The sequence below is a fragment of the Schistocerca nitens genome, chromosome 9 (genome assembly GCF_023898315.1).
Source record: "Schistocerca nitens isolate TAMUIC-IGC-003100 chromosome 9, iqSchNite1.1, whole genome shotgun sequence".
In the NCBI taxonomy this organism is placed as follows: Eukaryota; Metazoa; Arthropoda; class Insecta; order Orthoptera; family Acrididae; genus Schistocerca; species Schistocerca nitens.
The window spans coordinates 318627483-318640108 of NC_064622.1; positions in this window are offsets into that span (position 1 = coordinate 318627483).

A 12626-nucleotide genomic window follows, 5' to 3' on the forward strand; every position below is an offset into this window, starting at 1 on the left:
TGGCGAGTGGGCAGAGAGAAAAGACAGTTGGATAGTAGTAGGAGTCTGGTGCAGTTGTGTGTAGCGAGTCGGCAGAGAAACAGTAGTTGCACTCTGTCTGCAGTAGTAGTAGTCTGTCGGCAGTAGTTGTAGCGAGTGGACGGTTGTACTGAGCGGGCGTCGCGATGCGTCGACGGCGTGCTGTTCTTCCGAATCTGGTCAGGATTGTGGTGGACGATGAGTGTATTATTGTAGAAGGTAATGAAGCAGCATTGCGCTCAGCTAATAACGTATGTTAATTGAAATCAATTTGTTCAGAAACATGCCCCAATAATAATTTTTCTATAAAGTAACTTTTTAAACAAAAAGATTCATTTCAAGTTAAATAATATTTCCTATGCATTCCCTCCAAGAATCAAAATTAAATATACGCCAGCACTGCACGAAGCTGTGCCGAAAAATAAGACCAGATATAGATGCAGTTTTACTGAGGTAAGAAACTATCAGATTTAATTATTTCACAGGGCCGAAGGTCAGCGCTGCTGCCCTTATAAAATTTATCAGGTTTAATGATTTGTGTTGAGATGTTACATACGGTTCATGGTTCATTATTTAATTAATATTATTGTGGGTTTAATGAGCAATCATCATTCCTTAAATTTGTGGGGAGTTTACATTTGGGCCATTGCGATTCTTTAATTTTGCAAGGAGGTTACGCTTGGCTCATTTTTATTATTCACTTTTGTGGGAAGACAACATTTGGCACACATTTTTATAATCATTGACTTTCAAATTTCTTGCGGGGAGGTTACACTTGGCGACATCCGGACCAGGATCGTATTTCTTTGAGAATCTTCTGATAAGTAGTAAGATATCTGCTCTTATTTACTTAAATATAATTAGCATTTGGCGCAATTTTTCTAATTTTGTCACTTTCCTTCACAGATCATCGGCAATTCGTTGCTTTTTGTTGTATTTGTGTTTGTTGCATTTTGTATTGTCTTTGTTTCGTTATTGAATAATTGTGATTTGTGTAAAAATGCCGCGAAAAACTGTTAATAGTACATCGCGAGGTATAATGAGTGAAATAACCGACCTAAATGACTTGACCGATAGTACTTGCGACACGCAGTGTAATGATGACAATCCTTCAATTACGGACAATCAGTGTGTACCGACCACTAATGTTGATTTTGATCCTAGTGATGAACAAACGAATTCGATTGTGTCCTCTGTTAATTTGACGACAATTGATGACGCGGGGCGTTCTGTTGCAATGAGCGCTGCCCAGCTTGACACACCCGGTTTGCAGGTGTTACGTGACGAACAGACAAATTTTTCTAATGAAAATGAACAAAGTAATCAGAGTACGACAGATTTATTTAATTCCGGTGTAGTGATTAACAGTGCACATCCGATTGGTAAACATTTTCAAGAATCACAGAATGTCCAAATGGATACACGAAACGTGACAATTGCAGACACACCATCACACAGCACAGAGAATAGAGATGTTCATTTTAGATTTGATCAAATTATGGCAGTGTTGCTACAACAGAATAAAAAACAAGACAATCTTAAAGAAGATTTCAAACAACTTAGTGAACAGAACAAACACCTTAATGAAAAATTAGACAACAATTCCAGACAGTTAAATGAAAAATTCGACAATAATTCCAGACAGTTAAATGAAAAATTAGACAACAATTCCAGACAGCTTAGTGAACAGATTAGAGCCGTTGCCGCGCAGTGTCATGATACTAAGGAACAATTACGCGAGGAAATTGAGGCTTGTGCTAGGAAAAGTAGCGAAGAAATTAGATCTGTTGCGCAAGAATTAAGAGATATGCAAACAACTACAACAGAATCACTTAGAGACGAAATTAGTTCAGTTGGTAAGCAATGCTCTGAGAAAGCAACACAATTACGCGACGAGTTTAAATTGATGACAGCAGAACTTTCGCGCACACTGGATACAAAAATAGACGCGAAATTCGACCAACAGAACAGTCAAATTGACGAGCGTTTTAATCATCACCTACAAAATAGTGATACGCGTTTCCGTAAATTTATACAGGAACAGAATAAAGTAAAACGACAAGTCATGGAAACAATCACTGCACAGAGACAGGAAGATAAACGTAAATTGTTTGCGAAAGCAAAAACATACGTAGACAACAATATTGCTACAGTGTCCGACGAAATTAATACCATTCGTCTAACAATACATTACGTAGAAAATTGTCAAGTTTACAGCAAGAGGTAACAGAGATAAAAAATATTTCAGTTAATAACACGTCACAGCATACGGCGAATTCCGAACATTTCTCACACTCATACAGCCAGTATAATTTAGGTAATCTACAAAGAGTACGTGAGTTAGATTTCGAACAGTCCCAGTCAAATAGATTTTCATTCAATCCTGAACCGTTTCCGACATACAGAGACGATAATTTTGATTACAAACATTTTCTATCAGTGAGAAAATTTAAAGTATTTAAAAATGACAGAACATAGATTCACCCTCTGGATTGGATACAACAATTCAGCTTTGCTTTTCCACCGACTTGGCCTGTAACGCACAAACTTGAATTTATTTGCAGTTTTTTGGAAGGCGAACCGGCAACTCGTATGAGACCGATCGCGAGGCAATGCTATTCGGTAGAAGAGTTTCAGAATGCTTTTCTGTCAGCATGTTGGTCAAAGACGACACAGTGCGGAATTAAGGATCAATTAATTAGTTTACCGAAAATATGAGAACTCAAATTTTCCCAGTGTGACGCAATTTTTTGAGCACATGGTCCAACAAAACCAGTACTTAAGTGAACCTTATAGTGAATCTGCGCTTATTCAACTATGTATCTCTAAATTACCACGATCATTACATGTGTCTCTTTTAACGGGTCAGCAGAAGGAAAACATTTCGGTATTCAGAGATCTGTTACAGCTTTTGAAAGTACAGCAATCGGATTATTCCTTTATAAACAAAAATTTTTCTTATAATAACCAAGGTCAACAAACGTACAGCAATTACGATCAGCCACGTAATTTCAATAGCAAAGGTAACAGACGCTTTAGGAACGACAACCACCAGAACTTTAGTAACAGACAAAATTTTAATTATCAATATCGTCAAAATTATCAGCAACAGGAAACACATTTTGGTAACAATAGACGTTTTTCACCGCAACAGCATGAAAGTCATCCGGTTAGCATACCTAACCAACAATGTAATGCACAAGGTCAACCAAGCTTTAACGTTTCGCCGCGTGCACGTATAGTCCCAGCTCCAACAAATAGTAACGCACGGCAGCAAGGAAATAACTACGTGCAGAAAACACAGTACTTCAATTCCTATCGCAATGCGCCGTATAGCAATGACTATCACGACAGACGTAAAAACAATGAGCACAATTTTCAGCGTACATCTAATAACAGTCGGTCTTACCAACACCAAAATCATCCGCAAGAACATTTTCTCATGAATGAACCCGACAGTACGTATCATCCAGAGCGTAATACGTCTGGAAGAAATAACAGAACAGTTCAAATAGTGGAAATGCCACAGCATCCTCCCGAAAATAACAACACGTCAGATAGAATTTGACTAGATACAGTACAGGTCGCATCTTCCGGTAACACAAGCACTACTTTAGACACGCAGAATGTTGTTCACGAAAATGTTATTACTTTTGACGACATCAGAGACACTCTTTTGCAGGAAAGACCAGTTGTTCAGAAAACCATTTCACATCCTGTCATCGAAATTAAAATTGGTTCATCGAAATTTTCAGCAGTAATCGATTCCGGATCACCTATGTCAGTAATAAATGAAGAAACTTTCAACGAGTGTAACAAAGAGAATACCTATCCTACATTACCATTAGGCAAAACGAAATTGAAAGGAGCAGTATCGAGTAAAGGAGTAGACGTTAAATTACAGACGCATTTATCATTTTGTATTGCAGGTCATACCTTTCACTCAAATTTTTGGATTGTTCCATTATTGACAACAGACGTTATTCTAGGTACGAATTTTCTGGTACAACACGACGCAATTATTGACTTTCAAAATTCCTATTTAATGTTGAAGGATGAAAATGTACAACTGGCTTTAGAATTTCAGCACTCTTTATCTGCGGAAGAACAAACAATTAATTGTACTGAGATCATTTCCGCATCACGTAACATATACTGTAATTCCACATTGTTCACAGATACGTACGTACACAACTAAAATAGTCCAGACGAAGCCGACTATGACGTAATACAGACGATTTCTGATAAAGTTAAACAGAGTAGTGCAAATACAGACGACGAACACACGCAACTACACAAAATTCTTTTACAGCAAGCTCCAGTTTTTGACAACATTCCTGGTACTATGTCCGGTTTTATGTATTAATTTCAAGTTAAACAGCACGACACATTTAAAGCCAAACATTATCCTATTCCGTATATTCATAGAGAGCAAGTTAAGAAAGAATTGCAAGATATGCTCGAGCAAGGAATTATTGAACCGGCAGTTAGTCCGTACATAAACCCGCTCCATATTGTTAAGAAAAAGGATGGCTCACTTCGCCTCGTGCTTGATTCACGTCACATCAATGACATAATTATTATTGAAACAGATCGACCACAGACACTAGAGGAACTACTACAGAAATTTCACGGTACTGCTATTTATTCTACATTAGATCTGAAATCGGGATTTTGGCAAATTCAGCTCCATCCGAACTGCAGAAAGTACACAGAATTTCTTTGTTTTGGTGACTGTTACCAATTTTGTAAATTACCATTCGGTTTAACTATTTCTTCTGCAGCTTTTATTCGCGGTTTTAACACAATACTTCCGACAGAACTTAAAGACAGAATTACAACGTACGTAGACGACATTCTTATTGCAGAAGCTAACTGGTCTGAACACAATCTGATTCTTGAACGACTGTTGCAAACTTTTCGAGCACAAGGACTCACAGTTAATCTCAGTAAATCGCTCTTTGGCAAAACTTCTATAAAATTTCTTGGACATGTAATTTCAGCAGAAGGCCTTGCGCCTGACCCGGAAAAACTACAAGCTTTACGTGACATTACTGTTCCTACGACGAAAAAGCAATTACGCAGCTTTTTGGGTTTAATTAACTTTTTTCGTAAATTTATTCATTACTCTGCTTTAGACACTCCTAGATTATGCCAATTGACAGGGAAAAACATTATTTGGTCATGGGATAAGCAAGCACATTCTGAATTTATGAACTTGAAACATGCTTTGTTGAATGCACCACTTTTATCGCACCCAGATCTTACTAGAAATTTTTCCATTGCCACCGACAGTTCTAACACCGCTTTAGGCGTACATATTTTTCAGGAAATTGAAGAAGATGGCTCTACAGTAATTAAAAACATCGCATTTGCAAGTCGCATCCTGTCACCTGCTGAACGAAATTATTCTGTTACTGAACTTGAAACATTATGTGTTGTTTGGGCACTTACGAGATTTCGGCATTTTCTTTATGGAAGACATACTACCGTTTACACAGACCACAGAGCGATACAATTTTTACTTTCGGCTAAATTTACACACGACAGATTAAGCAGATGGAAACTTTACTTGCAGGAATTTAATTTCACAGTTGTTCACATTCCCGGCACACAAAATGTTGTAGCAGATGCACTATCTCGTTCTCTCAGCAACAATCAGCAAGACATCGCAACCAACTTCTGCAAAGCAAATTTCAGCGTCATGTACATTCAACAAGTTGCATTTGAAAATTTTATTTCGTCGTCATTACAGGACATAGCACAAGAGCAAAGTAAAGACAAAGTGTGAAAGAGATGAAACACCTCTGGCAAGATAGGAATAATGTTACGATTAGAAACCATTACACTGTACGCAATAATATTTTGTTTCGCCGCTCTCATCCTGACAACAGCAATTGGTTATTATGCATTCCTGACGAGCTTGTTAACAAAGTAATCTGGTATACTCATTTAAGTTACGCACATTACGGAGCTAGAAAATGTTTTCTTATACTGAGACAGAACTGTTATTTTACCAACATGGAGAAACGTATTCGACGAGTTTTAGCGTCATGTAAAATCTGCCAGAAAGCTAAGTCAGACACGACTTCACATATTCCTCCATTATATCCCATTGTACCTGTTAAATTGAGACATATGGCCGCTGTAGACATTTCTGGTCCGATTCCCAGAACTAATAGAGGTTTTTGCTACATCTTTGTCGCTGTTGAACTCACTTCAAAATTTGTTACCTTCACTCCGTTACGTAAAGCTACTGCTAAAACTGTTTCGAAGGCATTTGTAAAACATTTCTATTTCATGTAGGACATGTGTTGAAAGTAATTTCCGACAATGAACCACAGTTTCGATCTGCTATATGGACACGTATGTTACGAGCTAGAAACATTTCTCCGATCTATATATCCAGGTACCATGCTTCTTTGAACCCTTGTGAACGATTAATGAAAGAAATTGGTAAACTGTGTAGAATATACTGTCATAAAAGACATATTGATTGGGACACACACATACTCTCATTCCAGGATGTAATTAATTCCATACCAAATGAATCCACTATGCTATCTCCGTCTGTTATACTGAAAAATGTTGAACCATATAACAAAATTAAAGAATTAGTAACATTTCCTACATCTCGTCGACTACGACACCATGAAATAATTGACATTGCGCTGAACAACATCAAACGTGCCGCAGAGCGCCGGAGAAGACAACAAAAACAGGTTTGTATACGCTGTGACTTTTACGTTGGACAGAAGATATTAGTACGTACACACTATTTATCCAACAAAATAAAAGATAGGTGCAGTAAATTTGAACTTCTATACGCAGGTCCATATCGGATTCGCAGCATTCCTCACCCCAATGTTGTACACGTCGAAACTTTGAGAACCAGAAAATCCAAAGGAAACCACCACATATCGAACATTAAACCTTTTACTGAATGAAGATACTTTGTGATTTAACATGCTGTAGTGCCATTTCCTAATTTTTATGACCACTTATGCAATTATATTTACATGAATACTTACTGATGATTGTCATATTTTTCTTGGCAAGTGCCCGGCGAGGTAAGGTTAGCAGGTCGCTCTTCTTGTCGTTACACATCAGACCGTGCTCATTTTTCCAGATAAACTTACGTATCTTATGAATAATTATGCAATTTTATCTAATGACATATTAATTTTATTAAATTCTCTCTCCATTAAAGTCTTTAATTCTCGCCTATATTAACTACACAACATACAAGCTGAACACAAAGAAAGTCACATTTCTTGTCATCATTTTTTATGTATGTCCGATTGTTTTCATGTTTTGTTTGTATGCACTATGAATTAGTTAAGATATAGCAAACACCAGTTGACTTTGACATTTTTTGCCCTATGATATCTCAACATCGTGACTATTTTACATTTTTTGCTGCTGCATTGTGATATTCTGCGTACATTTTTGCATCTGAACACTGTCTATGTTTTTTTGCCATATTACGTTTTCTGTCATGGTATGCTGTATGCTCAAATTATTTTACTATAAACCAGTTTTTATTTAATGAGTATATGATTTAAATGCAAGACATTAATATTTGTTCATCATTTTCAGGAAGAAATAACGTGTAAAATAAATAAATTAAACAGAAATGGAATTTCACCTACGGAATAAACGAAAGAAGATGCAAAAACCTTATGAGGAAGAGTAAATGGATCAGGATTAACAAGTATTAACAAGAATATACTATACACATCGTAGAATAGCAGTCTTAACTAATTTTTTCTTTCAGAATACGAAGCGATTGACGCAGGCTGTCAGACAGAACTTCACATCTTAGTTTTAGTGATGAAATATGATAGAAATAAGGAATAATTGTATAATGAATAATGAAGTGACTTTTTTGCAGATGATAATGAATGATGATGAATAATGGTGAAGAATATGCTACTATGAATAATGAAGTTTTTCTTTACAGGTGATGATAATAATGGAGTTATGATAACATGGATAATGAAGTGATGGATAATGAAGTTTTTTCTTTACAGATGAGGATGATGTTGAAGTTTATGTATTTATGCTATGTAGTTATTTAAGTATTTGTTGCAGTTCGTTTTGACAGTATGTGTTATATTGCATAGTAGGATGACTGAAGGTTTTGGAAAGGACAGCTAGGGAACATACATATTTTTTATACACATTTCACTACCTGTTAATTCGAAGTTCACTACTTTTCAGCATAAAATGCGTTTCTTCTTTCATTTTAATAATCCATTTTTGTATATTTTTCAGGAGAAATTATTTGCGAAATTAATGTGCTATAAGCAGTTGTTTATTAAACCCATGTCATTTATGAATGTGATTACATATACTCTACCTGTTTCATAATCTTGCTACAGCTGACTCAAGACGAATGACGTTACACATCTTCATTTGCAGCAATAATTTAAAAGCAAATATTTTCATTCCCCAGTAATTACCTAACGCAATGCATTGCTAGCAAAAAAAATGAATGGCAATGATTACTTTAATTAGATTAATTATGTGCATTATTCTGTAATACTATGATGACTTATGATGGTTTGTAATTAGTCAATGAGTGCTAATGTTCTCTGTAAATGACTTCTGATGGTTTGTAATTAGACAATGAGTGCCAATTTTCTCTGTAGATGACTTCCGATGGTTTGCAAAAATGGTTCAAATGGCTCTGAGCACTATGGGACTCAACTGCTGTGGTCATAAGTCCCCTAGAACTTAGAACTACTTAAACCTAACTAACCTAAGGACATCACACACATCCATGCCCGAGGCAGGATTCGAACCTGCGACCGTAGCGGTCGCACGGTTCCGGACCACGCTCCTAGAAACGCGAGACCACCGCGGCCGGCGATGGTTTGCAATTAGTCAATGAGCGCCAATGTTCTCTGTAAAAACAATTCATGAATATTATTATGTAAACATTATTCTGTAATACTATGATGACTTCTGATGGTTTGCAATTAGGCAATGAGTGCCAATGTTCTCTGTAAAAACAATTCGTAAACATTATTCTGTAATACTATGATGACTTCTGATGGTTTGCAATTAGACAATGAGTGCCAATGTTCTCTGTAAAAACAATTCATGAATATTATTATGTAAACATTATTCTATAATACTATGATGACTTCTGATGGTTTGTAATTAGACAATGAGTGCCAATGTTATCTGTAAATGACTTCTGATGGTTTGCAATTAGGCAATGAGTCCCAATGTCCTCTGTAAAAACAATTAATGAATATTATTATGTAAACATTATTCTGTAATACTGTGATGACTTCTGATGGTTTGCAATTAGGCAATGAGTGCCAATCTTCTCTGTAAAAACCATTCATGAATATTATTATGTAAACATTATTCTGTAATACTATGATGACTTCTGATGGTTTGTAATTAGACAATGAGTGCTAATGTTCTCTGTAAATGATGTGGTGTCACCGCCAGACACCACACTTGCTAGGTGGTAGCTTTAAATCGGCGGCGGTCCATTAGTACATGTCGAACCCGCGTGTCGCCACTGTCAGTGATCGCAGACCGAGCGCCACCACACGGCAGGTCTCGAGAGACTCACTAGCACTCGCCCCAGTTCTACAGCCGACGTTGCTAGGGAAGGTTCACTGAGAATTACGCTCTCATTTGCCGAGACGATAGTTAGCATAGCCTTCAGCTAAGTCAATTGCTACGACCTAGCAAGGCGCCATTTATCCTTTGCTATGTATCTAATGAAGCATGTACAGTAACAAGACCAATGTTCACCAATTGTGGATTAAAGTTAAGTATTCCAGAAGCTACGTACTTTTCTTTATAGCATTCACTACGTATCCTGTTTCAGACCTCACGCCAGTCTGCGTGAGTTTAAGCGCGTGCCTTTCGGTTACCCGTCACTGTGGACTGGCTGTCTTGTCAGTCCACAACAAATGACTTCCGATGGTTTGCAATAAGGCAATGAGTGCCAATGTTCTCTGTAAAAACTATTCATGAATATTATTATGTAAACATTATTCTGTAATACTATGATGACTTCTGATGGTTTGTAATTAGGCAATGAGTGTTAATGTTCTCTGTAAATGACTTCTGATGGTTTGCAATTAGGCAATGAGTGCCAATGTTCTCTGTAAAGTTACTCATGAACATTATTCTGTAATACTACATTCATAGTACAGAAATGTTCAATGACTGGGCAATGAGTGCCACCCATTACTAGTGCAATTCTCAATGAAGACTAGTATGTGACTTAATGTCCTTCACCTTCTAACCTAATTACCTGGAATTACTGCAATATCCGTTTGTCCTGTATATCCTCATGATCATGGAGCACTATATTTGGTTTTTGCACTAATTCTACGTTGTTGTAACAGACAAGAACGTGGTGTTGACACGACATGCTGTCCACCACCATGAGCGATGAAGATGCTATTATGGTCCCACTGTTTGGTGTACCTAATGTACTACCAAAAGGATAACATGGTATATTACTACGGCATTTCAGTGTCTTGGCTACGCTGATTAATACTTCTGGGAAAAGAACTTTAGATTGCCTCGCTGGGTGTCGTGCTTCTGTAGAAAGATATGGACTTTCAGTGCAGCTGCTTGCAACCTAAAGTGCTACAACCATGACGCAATCCTTCCCTTTCCTATCCTAATTCTTGTGACATAGTAAAAAAAAATTATTTTGTTAATATGATTGTATTTATGGCCTATACATTTTGTGATTTTGCAAATATGTTCTGAACTAGAGTGCATGTGCACTTTTATCATTTTGTTAACATGATTTCTACTCATCGCATATACATTTTTTGTGATTTGCTGATATGTTCTGTACTCATTGTATATATATTTTGTCATTACCTGATATGTTCTGTACTCAGTGCATGTGCACTATATTTACTTCATGTTCTACACCTATATATCTGTATATTCTGTGATTGTAAAGTTAGTTAGTTAAAAAAAATTTGTTACTCATGGCAAGTCCAAATGACTCACCATCACTGCCAAATTTTGCCCCCCCCCCCCCCCCCCCAGTGGAGGGTTATGAAACACGTATGTATTCATTACCAGCGATGGCGAGGCATGACAGAATCTCTGACCAGAGAGTTATTTTATCGTTGCTAGTCTGCGCTTGACCGCGCGAGAGTTCAGTTGTGTGTGGCGAGTGGGCAGAGACAGTAGACAGTTAGATAGTAGTAGGAGTCTGGTGCAGTTGTGTGTAGCGAGTCGGCAGAGAAACAGTAGTTGCACTCTGTCTGCAGTAGTAGTAGTCTGTCGGCAGTAGTTGTAGCGAGTGGACGGTTGTACTGAGCGGGCGTCGCGATGCGTCGACGGCGTGCTGTTCTTCCGAATCTGGTCAGGATTGTGGTGGACGATGAGTGTATTATTGTAGAAGGTAATGAAGCAGCATTGCGCTCAGCTAATAACGTATGTTAATTGTAATCAATTTGTTCAAAAAAATGCCCCAATAATAATTTTTCTATAAAGTAACTTTTTAAACAAAAAGATTCATTTCAAGTTAAATAATATTTCCTATGCATTCCCTCCAATAATCAAAATTAACTATACGCCAGCATTGCACGAAGCTGTGCCGAAAAATAAGAGCAGATATAGATGCAGTTTTACCGAGGTAAGAAATTATCAGATTTAATTATTTCACAGGGCCGAAGGTCAGCGCTGCTGCCCTTATAAAATTTATCAGGTTTAATGATTTGTGTTGAGATGTTACATACAGTTCATGGTTCATTATTTAATTAATATTATTGTGGGTTTAATGAGCAATCATCATTCCTTAAATTTGTGGGGAGTTTACATTTGGGCCATTCCGATTCTTTAATTTTGCAAGGAGGTTACGCTTGGCTCATTTTTATTATTCACTTTTGTGGGAAGACAACATTTGGCACACATTTTTATAATCATTGACTTTCAAATTTCTTGCGGGGAGGTTACAAGCTCTGCAGGAAGAATTGGCGTTATCGCCTCAACATGACATTGATTACATCATTTACAGCAGGTCCCAATGCTTCCAGGCCTGTTCTGATGCCAGGTGGTCACACCCCTTACTGAGCAATGTCGGAATGTGTGTGTAAATCCGTTAAGTTGGGAAAAACAAAGAACATTTTTGTCCACCGTTATGCAGACGCAGTTGTTATCGTTCTGTATCGTCTACATTGTTTCTACTTACTATCAAACCTGTTCATACTGTTTTATGGCAAAATAAACGCAACTTTGCAAAATTTGAGTTAGTTGCTTTACACCATCATACACAACGACATGCATGACCGCTATCAGCACTGGCAATTACATTGATATGACACCGAGTGGTATGGCAGCTGTAGTTTTAGGAATGTGGGACAGGAGCCGAAATGATTAGTGACCTAGTAACACAGCAGTTAGAAGACCTACTGGACTTGTATTTCTCAAAACCTACAAAGATTCACTAAAAATGGTACAGCAAGAAGTAGAGTCCAGCTACCACAAAGTCAACAATGATGGTGATTAACTAAACTCTGCCCGAATAGGCCATGACGGCCCAACGGTACCAACCGGTCATCGTATCATCCTCAGCCCACAGGCATCACTGGATGCGGATATGG